The sequence below is a fragment of the Cyprinus carpio genome, chromosome A14 (assembly GCF_018340385.1).
Source record: "Cyprinus carpio isolate SPL01 chromosome A14, ASM1834038v1, whole genome shotgun sequence".
Lineage (NCBI taxonomy): Eukaryota > Metazoa > Chordata > Actinopteri > Cypriniformes > Cyprinidae > Cyprinus > Cyprinus carpio.
Genome location: NC_056585.1, coordinates 15,483,146 through 15,506,690, shown reverse-complemented (window position 1 = coordinate 15,506,690; position 23,545 = coordinate 15,483,146). Strand labels below are relative to the sequence as shown.

At 32.7% G+C, this 23,545-nt stretch overlaps 1 long non-coding RNA gene across 2 annotated transcripts; it reads right to left on the bottom strand.

The window, feature by feature from the left end:
• Positions 1–4,539: 4,539 nt before the first annotated feature.
• On the bottom strand, positions 4,540–21,209 carry LOC122147436. Of its 2 annotated transcripts, none has more exons than XR_006161625.1 (3): positions 20,892–21,209; positions 6,080–6,180; positions 4,540–4,968 (listed from the first exon to the last, which is right to left on the bottom strand). It is a non-coding gene; the product is annotated as an uncharacterized LOC122147436 (long non-coding RNA). The 2 variants fall into 2 exon arrangements; XR_006161624.1 differs by having other exon boundaries at positions 4,540–4,963; positions 20,892–21,207.
• Between the last annotated feature and the right edge of the window lie 2,336 nt (positions 21,210–23,545).

The window sequence follows — 23,545 nt, the reverse complement described above, 5'->3', positions numbered from 1 at the left end:
TTCTTGGAAAACTGACTGTTGACCCTCACATGTTGGTTAAATGAATCTCAAACTGATGTTTGTACTCTCATGTGAGACATTCATGGCTGGGCCCACAAAAGTTAACACAAAAATGCTGATATGCCTCAGTAAAACTAAAGAGACCTGCATGCAAAAGTAATTTTAGGTGATCGTCCATTTGTACACGTTATAGATGTAATAAAACATCTGAAAGGGAAAATGCCTCTGGATTTAAGACAGAGGACAAATGTGCAGCTTTTGAGTTTTCAGTAGGATGCTACACAGTTTGGCCTTGTTTCCAAGGGGAAATCAGGCCCATTTTTATGAATTAGACACACAGCAAGGTATTTTGTATAGATCAGTGGTTCTCAAGTGGTTTTGCTTCAGGACAAAGATTTTTAAATTGGACATAAATTGCCAACCCAAGAAAATACCAAAATGATTTATTGTCCCTAAAAAAGTCTATAAATTACTTGTAAAAGGCACAATTTTAGCCACATAATGCTGTATGTCTTAAATACAAAGACATACTTAAACTTGCATTGCTTGCATTAGCACTACTTGCTGACAAGCAAGCAACCATGTCATGTCAAATACCAGTCAAGCCAATCCAACCCCAGGCATCAAACATTCCCTCCAAGCTGTGTAATTTTGCATCACATCATCATTACTGCACAATCCAAGACTTTTCAATGCATTAACAGAACTCCAGCTCTATCTCTCACAAATACATGTACAGTATGCAAAGCCACCAATCCCTATAGAGCCTACCTTTTATTTGAATACATGGCCCTGAAATCCTTGCCAACAGTCTAGGTTTTACTATGCATTTAAAAGGCATTCCAGCTGGGTGACAAGGGTCTTCTGCACACGTAAGAGTTAAGCACACATATGGCTTGACTTTAAGAAGCGTAATTCAAATAGATGCCCTGAGAGACTGTAGGTGCACTTGTTAAAATGTGCACTTTTATATTTCCTGCTGTATGGAGAGGCTATGATCTTGTGGCTGGAAGGGTTGAGGAACTGGGCCCTTGGAAATGCTGTTTTAGCTTGTTTGGTGCATGTGATCACATTCTTATGTCTGACAAAGAATTCTCTTATCAGCCTTAAAAGTGAAGCCACACAAAAACAGGCACCACAAAACAAAAAATAAAACAAAAAAAGCAGCACAATATTGTTGAGTGGTTTGGTGGCGTGCATATGCATTAAATCTGTGATCCAGTGAGGTTCGCGCAAATAAACACATGGACGTAGATGTAGTTTCCCTTTATAGGTCAAGAAGCTTTATGTCCAGAAAACACAATCTATCATCACACATGTTGTTGACTTTGTCTGAAAAATATATAAAACAAATGCACACATTAAATTTATTTACATTTATTTAAAAAACAATTATATTTTTAATTGAAAATATACAAGAATATGAAATAAAACATTATGTAGAGAAAAAAGCAATCTCCTCATCCCTCTCTCCTTCCTAATCCAATAATCATTCGTCCAGAGACTCAGGTAAACCTTACACAGACAGCCCTTAGCATATGTTTGTCATATCCGGTAAGCCATAAAGGGAATGGATAGGAATGACTGGAGTATTTAGGACTATATTATTCTGAATGAGTATAAAAGCATACATTCGTTATTGAGAGTCTGTAATTTATTTACATATTGTTCTGGTGGAAAGTCTTATGTTGACAATTTCTTGCTGCGTATGCTCTTCTGTATCATCCGCGCCACAAGGATGCACTGTTTCTACATGTATTTAACTTTGATTTGAAATAAAACAGTGCATCCTTGTGGTGCGGATGATACAGAAGAGCATACACAGCATACGGTGATATGGAGAGACACAGAGGAGACTGTTGACAAAGGAATTGTTGAATAAAGTCATTATTTTTGTTTTCTTCACTTACAAAAAGTGTTCCTGTCGCTTCATATAACCCAGATTGCACGTCTGATGGCAGATGGAGTATTCTGACGACGACTTTCATACCTTTTATGGACCTTGACATGTTATTTCCTTGGCAGTCTATGGGACAGTCACAGGCCTCACAGTTTTCATCCAAAATATCTTAAACTGTGTTCCAAAGACAAACAAAGCTTTTACGTGTTTGGAACGACATGGGGGTAAGTGATTAATGACAAAATTTTCATTTTGGTGTGGAGTATCCCTTTAATAAGCTCAGACTATCATTCAAAAAAAAAAAAAAAAAAAAAAGATTGGGTAGGAGCCAAACTGTTGAACCAATAAAAGTGTCAACATTTCAAAGCAAACTATACTAGCATATCCAGCTGTCTGTTCCTAATATCTGAAGATTATTGATACTTGATTTAATGGGTAATTTATTGCTGTGCTTCCGTTCCCCTAAGTCTCTTTCAGAAATCAATTCCTTCACGTACACACAAAAACAAGATTCAAATCAGAAATTTGGAAGGATCACAGCTAAAAAAAAATTACACCTGGCACTGAACTTCGTCTGAACACACAGACCATGTTTACAGATTAAAAGTCCATTTAATATTCTGAAAACATCTGACTGACTTGACGTTTGGAATCTATTAAAACTATAAAATCTTGAATGCTGTTCATGGAAAAATCATCTCTAATAAATTATACTATTAAGTAAAATCACATCAAATAGACTATTCATACGAAATATCTATAACTGAATAATTTCTCTTATTTTACTAAATCAACATATATGCTCATTTGCTTTAATAGCCTCTTCTCAATGCCATACTTATATAAATACTCCTGGTTTGGTAGTTAAATTCTGAGCCTCACGCTACCAAATTGGAAGTCTGAGGCCTAAACAGACTTTTCAGACATGCTGTCATTCCCAAAATGCTAATTGAATGTTTTTAGTAGCTTCAGCTGCACTGTGGTCTGGTTTGAACTCGTACAAATGCAATATTCTTAGATACTTTGAGCATATTGAGAGAAAAAAAAAAAAGCTTTCTGAAGAAAATAAATACTATGTAATGAGACAGATCAATATAAATCAAAAAATCTTCTTCAATAACAAATAGCATACTGTCAAATTACTCTTTCAAAATAAATATGCCCTACGTTTCATTGAGAGGAATGAAAATATAATGAGGGCTGACTCACTTGCTAGGAAACTAAAAAATAAAAATCCAAATGATTTCTGGAAAGAAATCAAAAGAATTAATAATTGTAAAACATCTTTGCCAGCCATTATTGAAGTAGTAAGTGGTTCAAAGGAAATTACTCAGTTGTGGCAAAAACATTATTATGAACTGTTCAGAAGTTCAAGAAGTTTATGATGCAGTTATGATGCTAAAAGATAATAGGGCATATGGTATGGATAGGAGTAAAAAACTCTGTCTTCTCTTTTCCATGTTTTAGTTCATGGTGTTTTACCTGATTTATCTTATCTGTTATTTTAGTGCCTATTATTAAAGACAAAGCTGGCAAAATAAATAGCATGGATAACTACCGGCCTATAGCTTTGGCCTGTATTTTAACCAAGGTCTTTGAGAGGACTTTACTAAATAAGTTGGAACAGTTTGTCCTGACTGACCACTGTCCTGCAGAGTTTAGCTCCAACCATATTTGAACACACCTGAACAAGGTCTTCAGGATTACTAGAAACTTCCAGGCAGGTATTTTGGACCAGGATAGAGTCCAACTAGTGGCACATGTGCTCAACAGTGTTGATATAATCTTTATGTCGACTGATATTTCACATTTTGAACTTTGATTAGAATAGATTTCATCACACAAAGTGATACGCAAATGACTTTGTTGAACATCACATCTGGGTTTGATTTATAAATAAATAAATCGGTAACACTTTCTATGAAGCCCATTTTTATAACACATTATAAGAGTATTCTTAAGGCATTGTAATTAATGCATAATGCATTATAAAATTATTATAAAAACGTATGTTGTTTCATCTCATAAATAATCATAACAAATACATTATAAAACTTACTTATTTGTGGTTATAACTTTTATGATTATGATTATTTATAACACACAATAAACACCATGTTAAATCCACTTAATTTATAACAGATTATAAGTCTCATATCTTATTTTTGTTAAGATCTGTACAGTATCTTACTATCTTACTGATATTACAATAAATATAGTTAAGATCAAATGTGCCATATTACACATTCATCTGATCAGATATCCGATCTAATGGCTGTTTAAGAAAAAATATTACTTTTATTTTTGTTGTTGTCGTTGTTATTTATAAATAGTCTTTGTCTGCTTTAAGTAAAGTAATAAGTTAAAAACGACAAGATTTGAGACTTATAATAAATTATAACTATGGGAAATATAATCCATTGTAAGTTAAATGGATGCATTGTGTTCATTGTGTGTTATAAATCATAAATCTTAAAAGCTTTAACCACAAATAAGTAAATATTATTTAAATAATATTAAAACTGTTGTAATGATTACTCATAAGATGATACAACATATTATAAGGTTTTTTTTATAATACATTATGCATTCATTATAATGCCTTAAGAATACTCTTATTATGTATTATAAATACGGGCTTCATAGAAAGTGTTACTAATAAATCAATTACCTTTTCAACAGGCATTCCAGTAGGTTATTTTGTTTGTGCTGCAGCTGATTAGATTTTTGGAAATCACACAGAACAGAAAAAAAAAGTTATAATTTCAAAACCAATTAATATTAACTTTGCCTGCCCTAGTAAGTACTAAAACTAACGTGCATCTGTACATTTAGGCCATTAGAGGAGCTTTGTAACATGCTGATTACTCTTATGAGGGTCATGAAGAGTGCAGAGGTCTGGGTCAGGGATCTGTACTCAGGGCTAATAAAGGCCTTGATTCCCTCTTCACGAATCTCTATCCTGTCGCACCACCCCCTCTCCATCCTCTCTCCGACCAGTGTGCTGTTGCTGAGCAACGTGTGGTCTAGTGTTGGCGAGCATGGCTGTTTGTTCCCGCCGAGCTGTGCTGAGAAAAAGGGAAGACACAAATTGGTAAACGGCAGCCGCAGACCCAGGAGGCTGTGGATCAATGTCTGTACAAACAAACTCTGGCGCGCTCTCTCTCTCTCTCTCTCTCTCTCTCTCTCATACTTTCTCTTTCACCCTTTCTCTCACCTCTATTTCATCAACTCTGTGTTAATGATTTGGTTAGTCTGTTTTAATAATTCAGTTCAGGCAAATGAAGCTCTCATCTCAATCAGAATGATTTCTTCCTCACATAATCCAAAACAAACGAATATGAAATGGAAAGAAGCTTAAGCTTTAGCTTGTCTTTAGCTTTACATTTGGATTTTAGTTTGTAAATATGAATTCTCAATGTACTGATCAAACAGATGCAATAAACTGAAGTGCTTCAAGATACGGCTAGTATTCTGGACTGAGAGCATGATTGATGGATTCAGCTGAAATATCTCTTGACCTTTGGCCTTGACCTTGATAGTTTAGTCCATGAGAAGAAGAAAATGAACGATAGCGTTGGTCAAAATTCCAAATGTGCTTCACTTCAGTTAATGAATTGGAATGGTCACACCACACATGAAGTTGAAATGGAAATTGAATAGCAAATTTTCAGTTTTGGCACACAACCCTGTTGTAAATTGTAAATTTAATGATAATACTTTAAAAACATACACTTATTTACTTTTAAAAAAAATAAATACAACCATAGTTATAAAGAATTAATAATAAATAACTATTTTTATATTTAATTTAACAAAAAAAAAAATATATATATATATATAATATATATATATATATATATATATATATATATATATATATATATATATATATATATATATATATATATATATATATATATAGTCAGCGGTTGTACACTGTCCTTAAAAAAACGTCTATTTTTTGTCATTGTGATTGTCCTTATTCCTTTATTGTGGACTTTTGTCCATTGCTTGACGGTTCAAAATGATTTTACAGACAAACCAGAGTATAATGAAAGTAGTTGTCTGAAATAGAATATACTGTATATATAAAACTTGCCACAACCTCAACCCTAAAACTTAAACTGACAGCAGGGCCACGACCGAACAGAAATAGAGCAAGAATAAATGACTTACGAATAAAAACTTGCGGCGGTCGGAAATGTTTGTCCTCTTTATACAAATCCAGCTGTTCTGTGTCTGTTTAATATCTTTGCTTTTGTTTTCCCATTGTCCACCTAAAAAGATCCTCAACACAAAAAAGCATCATTAGTAGACAAAGACCAAATTCTAGATATCATTTTTTTTTCCCCCCAAGGGCCATCCGTGGGAAACAAACACCATTTCAAAACAAATTCCAAATGAAAACGAGCTACAGTATGAATGCCTGCTGTATAAATCCCTTTATGAAGGTCCACAATATACCATCAACAGATAAATTCAGTACTAACCATTTCTTTTGCCACAACAGTAAAAAAAGAATGTTTCTGCCACGTCATTAAAGTAACAGTCTATGCAGTTTTCAGGCAGGATGTTAGTCTAGTCAACTAGACATGTTTTTCTCTTTCACCACTGTTCCAATTGGCTTCATCTCCACGATCAGTTCCCAACTGATAAATCCACTTGGATGTGTGCTGAAACATCTTGAGCAACCAAAAAAAACATGCCCAGTTGACTAACTTCTTTAGTAAGGTAACAGCTTTTGGCCACTAGATCTGAACTGACTTTTCCAAATGGCTACATATGGAATGAAAAGCCCAACAGCCTTTAAAACACTCACTTCAAGTACAACATACTCAAAAACACACTCACATATATTATAAAAAATTACCAACCAACAAAACATCTCTAAAATAAAATATTTAAAATATAGATATATATATATTTTTTTACTACTTCTTCTGCCATCTTTATTTTAACCACACAATGATGTCTACTTGACCAAATATCACAGAAGTAATCATGTTGTCTGAAATCACAAATGTCTCTGCGACAAGCCTACGTTTAAAAATAAATAAATAAATAGATAAAAATGAGGGAAGGGTGCCACACTTTTTCAGCCAAATCAGAGTTTTTTTAGAAATAGAAATACTCTCTGTTTATGAATCATTTTGCACATTTGCTGACCTGACTTTGGAAGGAAAAAATAAAAATAAATAAAAAAGGGGGAGAAATAAATAAATAGCTCCTTTAAATTTAATTAAATAAAGATGAATGTAATAATATTTTATTTTGTTAATTAACTTTAATTCTGAAAGGATGCATTATATTGACAACTAAGACTTTAACATTGTTAAAAAAAATGTATTTCAAATAAATGCTGTTCTTTTGAACCTTCTGTTCATCAAAGAATGCTGAAAAAAGTGACATGGTTTCCACAATGGCAGTTCAAATATATTAAAATAGAAAATTGTAATCAATTGTAAAGAATATTTTGCAATATTTCTGTTTTTACTGAAAATGTTTGATCAAATAAATGCAGCACTAAATAAAATAAAATAAATAAATAAAATGAAACTAAATAAATACAGACTTCTTTCAGAAAAGTTACAAAGCTTGAATGTTGTATTGACTAATCGGCATACATACATCAATCAAATAAAAAAAATATTGTAAATATGTAATGAATGTTTTGTACCATGTTTTTCAAAAACATGTATCAATAACAGATGGTTTTGCAAAAAATAAAAAATAAAACATTATTTTTATCTAACTCCCCCACCCTCACCATGTTCAATCTGTCTTCTCGAGTTGAAAACCTCATAATTATTTTCTTTTCTGTCCCTATTAGTCAACTTTTTCCGTGTCTGACTTCTCCCATCTTCAATAACATGTTGTGATCATGTGTTAGGCCAAACTGCCTGGATCCCATATGCAGTGTATCAGCGCCTGAGTACTTCCATGTGCACAGGGCTGTGCCAGAACCAGGGTTCCAAAATAAACACAGAGAGTGAGAGCAACAGGAAACAATACCATGCCTCTGTCTCGCTGGCTGGTTCTGTTGATAGAGGCAGACGCACAGCAGCAACAGCAGCTGTAAACATCTGCGGAACGCTGAAACCCAGAGGCTCTAGATGTTCCTCAAAGCAATACAGCATGCCATAAATTACAGCATTGACACTTCACAGCAATTAGTCTCAAATAACTGAGACATTCTAACTGGAATTTATTATATTTAAAAAAAATAATAATAATAATAATTGGATAAAAGGGGATAAAATAGTTTTTTTTTTTTTTTTTAATTTAAAATAACAGTATACTGCCATCAACTGCAAAGAGAAAAGCTAAAGGAATAAGAACTTATGTTTTGTGCATACATTACATACATACATACATACATACATTATATATATATATATATATATATATATATATATATATATATAGATATATATATATATAAATATATATATAATATTATATATATATATGTATGTATAGTTAGTGCTGTCAAATGATTAATCGCAATTAATCGCATCCAAAATAAATGTTTTTTGTGTACAAAATATATGCGTGTGTACTAGTGTATTTATTATGTATATATACATACAAAAACATACATGTATATATATTTTTTAAATATTTACATATGTGTATATATATTATTATATAATATTATATATATATATATATATATATATATATATATCTATATATATATATACTACTTTATATTTTATATAAATATTAATATTTTCTATAACAAAACATGTTTTTCCTAAATATATACATGCGTGTGTATTTATATATAAATAATAAATGTGCACAGTGACAGTACAGTACTAATATATTACTGCTCTCAAATTATTAATAAAACTATAAATATATATATATATATAAACAGTTCATTTAAATTGTGAGGAGATAACTGATTCATTCAAATTTTATTAGTTGTTTCTCTCAAATTGTCTTATGTAAATATTAAAATCCACAGAAAAGTAGCTGCTTTAGCATGTTATCATATCAGCGCATATCACCTGTAACCAAACATAATTTTTGAAGTATAGCAACACAGTCTGATCTGATTAAGGAACTGTGTCATTAGTAGCTGGGACAACTTCTTTATGTTTACAGACGTGACCTAATGATGTGGCAGTATGCTCGAATTTCGTGTGAAAACCTACCCCTACTACTCAAATTAGAAAACATTATTATAAGCTAACCATTGTGAATCGGGCTAAAGTAAGGCGATAGTTTTGAACACTGGCAGGTTATGTACTTGCTCAAATATTGATTTCAGATCATTTTTAACCAACAAACTAACTACAGCATCAATAAATAATCTTAACAAACAAACCTGCATAAAAAAAAAAAAATAAAAAAAATCCAACCAACTTCCCCTTTTGCAATTTTGCAATTTTAATATACACGAAAAAGCATGACATGTGGTACCATATTGCTTAATAATAATGGAGGGTTCAGTCACTCCTTGTTAATTCTGTGTCAAGCAGAGCATTTGACATTAGTAAGTGTGAAATTACATTCAAATCAATGAATATAAAATCCATTACAATGTCACAGGGCACAATCAAATATGCTTGTTTATGTAATAGCATTGCGCTAATAAAGTTTAGATGCCATTTGATCAAATTAAAAGTGTATTTAAACAGAACCAAATTTTCTCAGCTGTCCTTACATAGGAGTTTCATAATGTTCTCCCATAAAAAGAAATACGGAGGAGGTATGAGCAGAATCCTCTCCTTGTATTAGCCCTGATGTTGACACATTAGCTGACTAGGTTACCCTGCATAACCCCACTTCATCTTTCCCTCCTGTCATTTCCAACTCAATAAATTCTCAAGATGTGAATGTGTTGGCTGAATATAGTTTATGAGCAGAAGAAACACAAAACCAGAGAGCTGGAAGGTGGGGAGGCGCAGACTGGACTCAGAATCCCAGCTGACATTTTGATAATGAACTCATCTCATCAGTCACACAGACACCGAGCACTGGAGATGAGGCCCAGCATGTGCACACACATACACACACACACACACATACACACACATTAGTTTGCTTTTAATAAGCAATGTCTCCTAAATATCACGATCAAGAGGGAGGTGGCATCTGTACAAAAAGGCAGGGTAAAAGAAGAACAGAAGAGGGGCAAGAAAAATCCATTTTCGGCACCCTAGCAAGGGCTAACTGTCTCATGCTAGCAGCTAAACCCTGACCTCTTAACATATGATTGCATTGCTCGACTGCATTCAATCTATATGGGCAGCACACTGTACAACACAACAGAAAGGGCTTAAAAATTGCAAATTTAGTTTTAATAGTAAATATGAATATAGTTAAAGGGATACTCCACCCCAAAATGAAAATTTTGTCATTAATCACTTACCCCCATGTCGTTCCAAACCCGTAAAAGCTCTGTTCATCTTCAGAGCAGTCTCCTCTGTGTCTCTCCATATCAATCATTACTGTTGACAAAGGAATTGTTGAATAAAGTCGTTATTTTTGTTTTCTTCGTCAACAAAAATGTTCCCGTCGCTTCATATAACCCAGATTGCACATCTGATGTCAGATGGAGAATTCTGACGACAACTTTCATACCTTTTATGGACCTTAACACTGCTATTTACTTGGCAGTCTATGGGACAGTCACGGGCCTCCCGGTTTTCATCCAAAATATCTTAAATTGTGTTCCGAATATGAACAGAGCTTTTACTGGTTTGGAACGACATGGGGGTAAGTGATTAATGACAAAATTTTCATTTTGAGGTGGAGTATCCCTTTAATATGGTTTAGCATGTATATTTTTCTTAATCATCACTCACATAATAAAAATAATCCCCTTAACAATAGATAACAGTATAACAAAGATGGAGAAAGTACAGTAAAACCAAATTTTATCATACAAAATTAAAATTTTGACAAAAAAAATACGTAGTAGTATTTTATAACAAATATTAAATAGTATTATCAATAAGGCAAATGCTGTGTAATTAATTGCATAAAATTGTATTATAGAAAAAAAGACAACTTTCCCTAACTAAACACAAATACACCCCTTGCAACATCTTAGGTTTCATGCAAAAGTTATAATAACTCCAGTCTTCAGTGTCACATGATCCTTCAGAAATCATTGTAATATGATGATTTGCTGCTGAAGAAATATTGAAAACATTTGTGCTCAAAAAAACATCATTCATAAAAAACAAATCTTCCATAACACTATAAAAAATAAAAAATTCAAAACAACATCTTCTGTAACAAACAATTATTTTGTAACAAAGTCTTTACTGTCACTTTAGATTACTTCAATGCATTCTTGCTGAATAAATGTACAGTATCTATTTCTTTTTCTTCCCCTCTCTCTCATCTATATATATATATATATATCTCCTATATATATATATATATATATATATATATATTATATATATAATATATATATATATATATTATAGTATATAGACACACACACAAATTTTTTTGTAGTCTGCAGCAGAACACTACAGTGGTGGTAATAAGTGAAAATTAATGGATTAATTATTTACAACAATAGGGAAAAACATATATTGAAATACTTAGGAGATGAACTGAAGATCAAGTCTGATAAATTCCTTGATTGACTATTGCTGTACCAACAAACTGACCTTGACTAGGATGAACGCTTTGCTTTTGTGAGTGTGTATGTGTGTTATGTACACAAAGGTGACCTAATGTTCCAGTTTACAAACATACCTGTCCTTGAATCTTCTTTACTTTCCTCAGGCGTTTCCATAGAAACAAGTGGGGTAAGCCTAGGTGTGTGATAACAGCATGTAAGAAAGCTCTGGCACCTTACTGAATATTTAAATCCTGTTCAGCCATTCATCTCAGATCTGATTTTCTGAACTTTCTTTGACTGGCACCGTTTCAGCGAAGAATTGATGAAACTAAAATAATCATTATGCTGGATGACTCACAGTAAGTACAGTTACACATTACACATGTGCTACATACACATAATGTGTTATTGGGATTTACATTGAAGTGCTGTGACATATTGTGCTTGTCATGCTCTTTTTGTAAGTGCTTACAAATTGTTTTATTTATTTTTCTTATGTATGTCATACTGTCTTTGTTTCTTCAGAATAAAACACTAAATATATTGTTACATAATACACCATTCTTTAGGGGTCAAAATTTTGCTCATGTGCCAATGATAATATCACTTTAGTATGAAGTATAACATTACTCTGAAATGGTTATGAAAGATTGGTCTTCTTAAAGGTGTATTTGAAAGGATACCGCAAAAGGCAAGATCATTTTCTCTACACAGGATCCAAATGTTTCAAAAAGAGTCACTTAGCCTCTGGGGTAATAGTGTTTATATTTGATGTTTTCTAACAGTGTTTGCTTTAATTGGACCACTACTCCTCATAGCTTTCAAGTTTTTTCTGTACCTGTCTTCATTCTGGAATACAGAGATAAAACACACATTTGTACCTTACTGGTTCAAGTATTCAAGTAAAAGAGAGTTGCTTTCTTAAAAAAAGAAGAAGAAGAAGAAGGAGAAAATGGTGTTTGTTTCTTCACTTCATGAACAACACTCTAAAGATAGTTAGTCAAAAACAAAATTTGATACACAAAAATGAAACATCTATCATACTTTTCATCACCTAAAGCCATTTTTATAACACATTAAACAGTACAGTTACCAAATGTCATCAAGCATGAAAAAGTATATGGATGGTGAGCTACAAATTATATATCTTATTTCTATAAATTATTATTATTGCTATTATTATTATTATTATTATTATTATTATTATTATTATTATTATTATTATTATTATTATACATAATTCATATTGACTGCTTTTATATTGCTTTTATGAAGTTTAACAGCCACTGTCTACTTTCATTGTATGGAAAACAAATAGCATGTACATTTAGATTTTTTTTTTTAAAGGAATTTTTTACATAAGCTGTTTCTTTAATACAAACTGATTTTATGCTCACAGAGTTAAGGCAAACAACAAGAAACCTTCTGCTTAGATTACACCTAAGCAAAGAATTCAGTCTGTGTTAAGGGATATAATAACAGACATGGACATGTGAAGATGTGATTACAATGTTCACTGACATTTTGTGCTCTGATGCCAATCTCTTCAACACTCAGAAAAGTGAAATACGAGTTTGAGCTGCACAGGACCGTCATGGTCGCTCTACTGATTTGAACATACCCCTTAAGCGAGCTCAAGTTAGGGTTTGCTGTTGCTGTTTGGAGAATTTTGCTCAGGAATGAGTTCATAGAGTTTAGCATTACGCAACAGACATGTTCAACTGTCTCTTTCATCATGTAAAGCAGTACATGACCTTTTGTTCAGTGCTGTACTGTTGTTGGTTATCTAAAGGTGGGGTAGCTGGCTCTACTCTCTATAATACATGCTAAAAAAAAAAAAAAAAGATGACAAAGAACATCTAAGAAATACAATAATTATTTTGTTATTACTCCTTTCCACATTTTGCTATTTTAGTAGTTATTGAAAGTACATTAATTACACAGTAAGCATGTAATGTTTATCCATCTTACCTTTTACATATATCTTACATATATATTAAATAATTCTATTGAAAAAAAAATCATTAACATTTTTAAATATAGAAATATATTTTAGATTACATTATAGTTTATTTTAATATTTCTTATTCTTATTTCTGTTATTATTTATTATTCATGATGATGATAATGCTAAAAATAATAATAAATCATATTATAATAATAAATGCTATTATAATAATAGAATTCTAAAATATCTATTATATAATTGTATTATATATTATATTTTAAACACAATAGAATATTTGAATATTATTATTATTTAGTATTTTTATTAATAATAATAATGACGAATTGTATAACTTTCATAACACAATATTTTTATAGTGTTTGTATTATTAGTAGTAGTAGTATTATTTCTATTAATAATATAATTAAAAGGAATTATATTTAAAATGTAACCATTTGCTTTAATGTATTATTATTTTGTATTATTATTATTATAAATCTATTATATTGTAATTATAAAATATCTATTATATAATTTGTTATATCATATTTTTAACACATAATTGAATATTTGAATATTATTATTATTTACTATTTGTAGTAGTATTAATAATAATAATAATTTATATATTATTTATATAAAACTTTTTCATAACACAATAGAATTTACTTTTATATTATTAGTGTTATTATTATTATTAATACTAATAAAATGAATTATACTTAAAAGTATAATTATGTAACCATTTGTTTTATTTGTATTATTATTTACAATTATTAATAATACAAATAATAATAACAACAACAACAATGACAATATTATTATTATCAAAAAGTTATGACTATTTTAGTCATGTGTGTTCAAACTTTTAAATGCCAGTGTAGGCTCTTCATCTAAATATCCTAGATGTTTTGAGTTTTAAATGATAACAGTTTTATATTCATGAGAGAAAATAGCATTCTCTTCCAAGGCAGCTAGGGTTAAAATTAAAAAGCTGGTCTTAGATCTGAATAACAAAGAAAACTTTCTGCACAATGTTTCAGCGATGAGCAAGAACCCAAAACGATGACATCTGTCCCACATTAATGCTTGCAAAAAACAGTGAAAGCCTCAAAGAAAGTCCAATTCCATGCCGAACACAGACAACAGACTGGAGACACGCAGCCAGAGCTGTAACTGTAACATGGTAGGCCGAGGTTTTGAAAAGATGAAAGAAATCTGCAACAGTTGAGTAAAAAAGAAAATATAATTAGGTACGTAGATTCAATCAATGAAAATAATACGAAAAGAGAAAAGGAATCCACACACCAAACAAAGGCAAAGTTCAAGGTCCTTTGAACAAAAAATTTACTTCTGAAGATTTACATGGAAATAGCAACAAAAACTAAAGTGCACTAACAAAAATGTGACAAAAAATATATATTTGAAAACACAGGGGACCCTGAAACTTGGAAATCAGTATAAAGCATGAGTGAATGCTAAACAGTCATCTATAGCGTCTAACACATAACGACAAAACCTTCTTTCAGATATTTTCATCTCAGTGGTGAGTTTGTTGGTGCATTTTGCTTTTACATTCACTGAAATATTACATGTAATCTGTGAATAAAAACCACATTCATTATTCATAGGTGATGTTGAAATCTGTATCCAATTTTCATATAACTACTATGCAAAACCCACGTTCCAAGTTTAGTCTTGGAAGTGGATCCAAATAGTCCAATAACTCAAAATTTTCCTCCAGACTGTCGTGACTAGGGTGATTAAATCTGGCAGACACGTTAGACTCACGGTAGAATTTGGCACACAACTTGATCACTGCATTCCTTATAATAGCATGAATACTCACAGAGAATCTTCATTTGTAAAGCTTTAATCAGGGCATTAGGGGTTTTTTTTCTTTCTTTTTAATCTAAATATTACTTACATTTAAATATTTTGTCATGTCATATTCATCACCAAAAAATAAAAAATTACATTTCACATTAAATTAAAAAAACAAAATGGCCAAAATGTGTCATTTAAAAAAATACATAATTAAATACATAGAAAATTAAGATTTTAACAACATTCACATTGTTTTTTTTTTATTATTCTTTTATTCAGCAAGGATGCATTAAACTGATTAAAAGTAAAGACCTTTATAATGTTACAAAATATATTTTTCCAATAAATACTGTTCTTCAGATAATTCTACTCAAATTAACCTGAAAAGAAAAAAATGGTTTCCATCAAAAATATAAAGCAAAACAATTTGTTTCAACACTGATAAGAAATGTTTAATGAGCACCAAATGTAATGTAACGTAATTTTTTATAATAATAATAATAATAATAATGCATTTTTCTAGATTTAAAAAAAAATCTGAGAAATGTTTTGAACTGTAATATAGCCAGCTATAGCAAAAACAGTCGGTTTTGCCAGTGTTCAGCTCTTCTAGCCAAAATTTGTCAATCCCTAACTCTAAAATTAAAAAAAAAAAAAAAAAAAAATCAACAACAACCATTTTCATCTGTAATTTCACTGAGCAAGCACTGCAGGCCCCATAATGCAGTTTGTGAAGAACTTGCTATTGATCTGAATAGGATGGGACCTGTTTCATCAACAGTGATCAAGCTTTCTGTCCCTTTAAGTAGTTTGTGCTGTACCAATCAAAACTGAATAACCAGCTTAAAATAATTTGTGAAAGACAGGTAGAAAATCAGGCATATTGGCTAAATATCACAGTCAAGCGCTGCCTTTGGTTTGGTTGGAAAGAACTTAACCAATCAAATTCCAGTGCAATGTCCTAAAAGGACCCTCATTAGGTAACCATAGAAACAACATAAAATCCTCCAACAAACTCCATTTGTGTGCTATTTGCTGCCAAATCTGGTGATCAATATCATAGGCATAGTTTTGGGTGGGTGGGTGGTTTGCCACCTTGATGTTAATGTGTATTATAAAGCTATGCGTGTTTGAGAAGTCTTGTGGTATGACTTAAGAACACTGTGTTCCTTCCAAAGATCAAATGAAACCTACTCTGCTGATCAATACATATGAGAACAACATGTACTGCATGAAGTTCAATAATGAGCGTTAAAGGGAGAGTTCACCCAAAACTGAACATTCTGTCATCATTTATTCACCCTCAGGTCAGTCCCAACCTGTATGACTTGAAACTAGAAGCACAAGAGATTCAGTAAGCACATCCATGGCATTTAAAAGGAGATTTCACTTAAATGGATACTCCACCCCAAAATGAAAATTTTGTCATTAATCACTTACCCCCATGTCGTTCCTAACCCATAAAAGCTTTGTTCGTCTTCGGAACACAATTTAAGATATTTTGGATGAAAACCGGGAAGCTTGTGACTGTCCCATAGACTGCCAAGTAAAATACAATGTCAAGGTCCAGAAAAGTATGAAAAGCATCATGAAAATAGTCCATCTGCCATCAGTGGTTCAACCATAATGTTATGAAGCGACGACAATACCTTTTGTAAGTGAATAAAACAAAAATAACGACTTTAGTCAACAATTCATCTTCTCTGTGTCTCTACACATCAGCGTACATAGCGCCATTTTGGAGAATCTGAGCTGAACGCAGGCAGCTTACACTCTTCTGTGTCAGCTGCGCTACACTGATGCACTGTTTTCTTTCAGATCATATAGTGTAAATATACGTAGAAAACATATCCTTGTGGCATGGCGGACGCAGAAGAGCGTACGCTGACCTTTATAGCTTAGATTCTCCAAAATGGCACAACGCTAATGTGGAGTGACACAGAGAAGACAAATTGTTGAATAAAGTCATTATTTTTGTTTTATTCGTGTACAAAAAGTATTGTCGTCGCTTCATAACGTTACGGTTGAACCACATTTAACTGCTCCAGACACGTTGACATGTCCGCCATCTTGGAATAGTTAACGTGTCATCACTCACAATAAAAATCAATGAGTTTCAAAATGACACAACATTGCGCAGAATCGGGTTGTAAAAAATGCCTAAATTTAAGATTGTGTTGGTTTGTGTTTTTAATATACATTAACTCAATATTACAGCTTTTTAAACTATAGTAATTTTTTTTTATTTCGTGTTAGCTAATGGAATTGTCTTCTTGTATTGTGTTAGTTTAGCAAAATCATCTGCTGAATTCTATTGCAGATATAGATATTTATCCTAGGGCTGCCGACATACTTGCTCCCGAGTGTTCACAGACCTATTTTGACCCTTCCAATATGGCAGAGGGCTTACATATAGCATCCCATAGAAGCATCCCATCTAACCATACATATCTATGTTGTGTCACGTTTGAGCTTACATTAAAACCAACAAGGTTTGTTCTCATGCATCATACGAGTACAAGTACGGTTGAGCTTCTGTTTATGTTTGCTGATCAATGTAAATATGTGAATAAAAGCCTAAATTAAACCATTTATCATATTAAGCAATCGAATCTCTTCAGAAAATTTGGACTCAGAGGCTTAATTTATATGAATTAGTTTTACAATATCTCTCTATTGAAGCTTTTTGAAATAAGTAATTGCATAGACTCTCAATGGGACAGCAATCTCTTAGATTTCTTTAAAAATACCTTCATTTGTGTTTTGAAGATGAACAAAAGTCTTATGGGTTTGGAGGTCTTAAAGGGGTCATAAGATGCCCATTTTCCACAAGTTAATATGATTCTTTAGGGTCTTAATGAAAAGTTTGTAACATAGTTTGTTCAAAATTTCTCAATGGTAATGTAAAACAACACCCTTTTTACCCTGTCAAAAACAACTCTTTTCAGAGCAAGCCATTTTGTAGCATTTTCCTTTAAATGTTAATGATCTCTGCTGACCTCGCCCCTCTCTTCCGAGCTGCTCTCTGAGGTCCTGTTTACTTTAGCCGCATTCATATTGAAACTTGATAATTAGCACATTTTTAGGAAAGGCGATCTGCAAAGATTCATTAAAAAAACCTTATACTCACTTCTTCTGTTGGTGAAGCTGGATCACTAATGATTCGCACGAACATAGATGCATTTAGGTAGATTGGGGGCGCATTCCCTTCAAAAACAAATGTAATTCAGTGTGTCCTCAGCGGCTCAGATGTCAGGAGTAAATGAAGACTGCTATGTTCATTATTACATCCAACAACAAAACACCTCAATCGCTTAGGAGACAATCTTGTCTACATCTGCTCTGGCGGTGAAACAGTGGCAGACTGATGACAGCTCACTCAGGGCAGGTCCAGTCTGTGCTGAAACGCCACTGTCAATCAAACTATCGTGGGAGGGGCCTCTCTGTGTGACGTCACACAGACAGGGATCTGAGATCAGCTCAATTTGAGAAAAGGGAAATGATTTAACGAAATTAAAAAAAAAAAAAAAAACACTGTGGATTTTTATCATTATAGGGTGGTTGTGTACACACACTGCCAACACATATTTCAGTTCAAACAACTTGTAAAAGTGAATGTAGCATCCGAGGACACCTTTAAGGGTGAGTAAATGACAGAATTTTCATTTTTGGATGAATTATCCCTTTAAGGAGGATGGGCAGAAAAAATGACTTGGTGATGAGTCAAAAAAAAAAAAACATGAATTAATGGTAGGTGTGCTTGAAGACAACCACTTGACCTCATCTGTTATAACGAAGAAATGGAAGGGGGCTCATGGTGAAGATATGCAAGCGCTCTGAGGAAAGGCGTTGAGCCACTGGAAGCCCATCAAAGCCTCAGCTGTTGTTTGTGGTCGTCAAGGCTACCTAAACCCTTGTATTTTACATCTTATTTCATGGTTGCCATGAAGAGCAAGTCTGCCTGGCTCACCCTTGACAACGGCTAATCCCTGAAAGTTCAGGTGGCCCTCCTTACCAAGACAACGGCATACCAGAGTCATCATGAAAAAGGCAGTATCCTCAACACTGATAATTAAAAATAAGACCTTTTCATCTGCCTAACATTTATTAGCATCACTGACAAATGCCATTTGTGACCCTAGAGATACTCATGACAATATTGCAGTTATAGTTCATTTCAGGTAGTTGTTCAATAGTATTTTCAGACACTTTGTAGAAAGGTACTGTAAACATATTTCTACTTAAATGTTTACTTATATATTTAATATATTTAATATTGTTTGGTGGGAAAAAAAATCCTAAACATCCTAATCCTAAACATTTGCAGAGTCCCACAAGGCTCAATTCTTGCACCGCTCTCCCACAAATTCAAAAATAAAAAAAACAAAAAGAAAGAACCAAATTGCCTATCACAGCTATGCTGATGATACCCAGATTTACCTAGCCTTATCGCCAAATGACTACAGCCCCATTGACTCCCTCTGCCAATGCATTGATGAAATTAACAGTTTTATGTGCCAGAACTTTCTTCAGTTAAACAAGGAAAAACTGAAGTCATTGCATTTGGAAACCAAGATGAAGTTTTCAAAGTAAATGCATACCTTGACTCTAGGGGTCAAACAACTAAAAATCAAGACAGGAATCTTGGTGTGATTCTGGAGACAGACCTTAGTTTCAGTAGTCATGTCAAAGCAGTAATTAAATCAGCATTCTATCATCTAAAAAACATTGCAATAATTAGATGTTTTGTTTCCAGTCAAGACTTGGAGAAACTTCCCAAAAAGACCATTACACAGCTGCAGCTCATCCAGAACGCTGCTGCCAGAATTCTGACTAGAACCAGAAAATCTGAGCATATCACACCAGTCCTCAGGTCCTAACATTGACTTTCAGTTATATTTAGGACTGATTTTAAAGTACTTTTACTCGTTCATAAATCACTCAATGGCATAGGACCTAAATACATTGCAGATATGCTCACTGAATATAAACCCAACAGACCACTCAGATCATTAGGATCGAGTCAGTTAGAAATACCAAGGGTTCACACAAAACAAGGGGAGTCTGCTTTTGGCTGCCCGCAATTGGAACCAGCTTCCAGAAGAGATCAGATGTGTTAAAACATAAGCCACATTTAAATCCAGACTCAAAACTCCTCTGTTTAGCACTGTGCGATGTCCGAACTGATTGCAATGTATTTTATTTATTGCACTGTATTTTATGTAATCCAAAATGATTGCACTGTATTTTATGTATAATCATTTTCTATTTTTAATGGTCTTAAATTCATTTTAAATAAATTTTTAAATCAGTTTTTAAATTGTTTTATTTTTGTGATTTTTTTTATGATTATTTTACTTTATTTTATGTAAAGCACTTTGAATTACCAATGTGTACTAAATGTGCTATATAAATAAACTTGCCTTGCCTTACAAGTAATTAAAAATCTGCAATTATTATAACATCTGGTTCCCTGGATATATACAAACAAACTAACAATTAATAAATAAATAATAGGAAGACTAGAAAAAAAATCAATTTAATGCATCCTTGCTGAATAAAAGTAAAAAAAATAAATAAATAAAAAAAAGAAAATGTAAAAAGTACTCACTACAAACCTTTGGACAGTAGCGTAAATTACACAGTAGTTTCTAAGACACATCAAAGCTTGGTTTTGGCTTGTCATTCCTCCTGGCCTTGTTTGCTTTATGTCTGAAGCAGAACTTTGAGACCAGTAAATCACACATGAAGCGAGTCAGTCATGTTTTCCACAGGCTTTTGCATGAACTGTGGTCAGGTGCAATGGTGTTGTTGTAATCTGAGGAAAGAGAAAGGATGCTAACGAGCGTCACACATCTGCTATCACTTAGCAAGATTTCAAACTCTGCCACGTCAGTGCAATAACCAACAGGCTCAAACACGGACTCTCCATCCATCTTTAAAGGCCTACTGCTGCAAGATGAAAGACCTGGAAGGGCATAACCAAAACAGAAGACATACAAGTCTGCAAGGAGAAATGAAAGCATCAACTATCACGTGCCTTTACTTCTTAAGAGAGTGGATTTAGGTTGGCTCCAACAATCATGAAAATTACAACAGCACTGAGCTTTATTTGCAGAATTGCAGTCAATTTTGATTGAAACAAGTTATTTCCCATGAGAAAAAAAATAAAATAAAAGCATCTAAAACTAATTCACACAGTACTTTTATAAAAAGGTACAGGTTTGATATAATCACATGCTATTATTTCAGGAGCCTAGGTTTTCACAAGAATGCTATGTTTTGTCTTTGTTGGTCTATGTTCTCAGCTCATATTTGTACCTCTTGGATGTGTAGTGGCCTGCTGTGGTCCTTCTGTTCACATGGCACCACCTTGTGGATAATAGATCATTAAGCCTCTCAAGGAGAACAAAACAAAAAGCCACTTATAAAAAGATTTAGCAAAACACAATTAAAACTTTAGGTGAATGAGAGTGGCCTGACCTATAAGTAGCATAATGACTCAAAGACTCAGAGGCAGAGTTGTCCAAAACTTTCCTGCAGATTAAAATGAATTAACAACAGGTAATGAAGCAGAAAGAATTTATTATCAACCATAGATAGGAAAATACATTAGTGTAAAGGAACCTCTATGTACAGATCTCTAGAACTAAGAATACAGAGAACAGAGAGAAAATAGTTGTTTACCATTCTTTTCCAGAGATTTTTTAAAGAGCTGCCTTTTTCGGATTTTGTTAGAGATTGAACATTCATTGAATATCATGAAAACTTTTTTTTTTTTTTTAATGGATGTGTATCTCTGCTGGCTTTATCTTGAATGGTAAACAAGAGTTGATCCCATGTACTACATGATCTTATGTACAGTGTTAGTCACAGAGAAACTACTACAAAAGGACATTGGCCTCTACGAAACATAAGTATTCTGAGGTAAAAACAAAAAAGGTCCAGCTAATCTATCAATTTTATTGCAGCAGGTTTCTGTATTTAAAAAAAGGCTGGAAAAGTTTGTTATAATATAAAGGGTAAAGCAGAAAGAAAGCAAGAGGTAATGAAAAAAAAAGGAAAGAACAGTAAAAAAAGACATGATCCATTAATTGCACAGTTTCTCATTAGTTTAAGCATACATGTTGGAGGTGCACTACTAAAAGTAAGATTTTTTTCATTTAATGTCTTTGTCTGGGAAGGATGAATTTGAAAATATAAACACAAAAGTCTCTGAATTTAGTTTCCATTACTTTCTAGCACTTTAAGCAGCAATCGTCAAGTACAATCACTTATCACTGATTGCACCGATATCAAGTCAAATACTTCACCATACAGTTTAATTTAAGCAAGACACCATCTCCGACAACACCTGGTGTCAAACAGCTCTCCATCACGACATTCAATTTCATAAAAAATAGTCTACTAACAAGCAGGACGATCTACAGATTTAACATTATCTGTCTTTCTATCATTCAATCAGAGAAGTAAATATGTTATAGGACCAATAATCAAATGTTAGTAATTGTGAACCAGATCATTAAACAAAAATAGACACCAATAATGCAGGAGAATTCATTATATACACATACACAACACAATTCATTTGTTTTGTAGAAAGGAAATATTCAATACACATTTTATTCACACTTTTAAAAAAAAACGAATCTCATTTCTACTATAATACCATTAACAACTCATGGTCACTTAAGACAAAACAAAATGCTGAAGAATATTGTGAAGAGGCCCCAAATAACAAAAGACTGCTCTGGTTCTTACTGCTAAAACAAAGCAAGACGTAAAAGCCATGCTGCTGCATAGTTAAAAGACACTGATTAGTGACATGTTGAATGTGTGATGGTCATGCTGATGTCAGTTTAGTGAACCAAAATACATTAACAACAAATAGACCACTGCCAGACATCATTTACAAATCACAGAGATGATAATTTGGTCCAAAGGCTCCGAACTAAAGGTTTTGGAGATAGTTTCAAAAATAAAAATCCCACATGGAAGTACCATATGAGGAAAATCTAACTCCTGCAATTGGCTTCAGAAGAACACATCAAACTGGCACTACACAAGAAAGATTATGGCTATATAATATGAAATTGAAAATGTAAGTGTATCAGACTTTAAAATGTCTGGTGCGGTTGCAAAAATTATAAATGTTTAGAAATTTGGAATAAAATGTGGATAACTAAAAGATCAAAACATTCTTAGTACCCAATTTCTAAAGACTCTTCGACCTCAGAAAAATGAAGATACACTGATAGCATAATGCAATCTA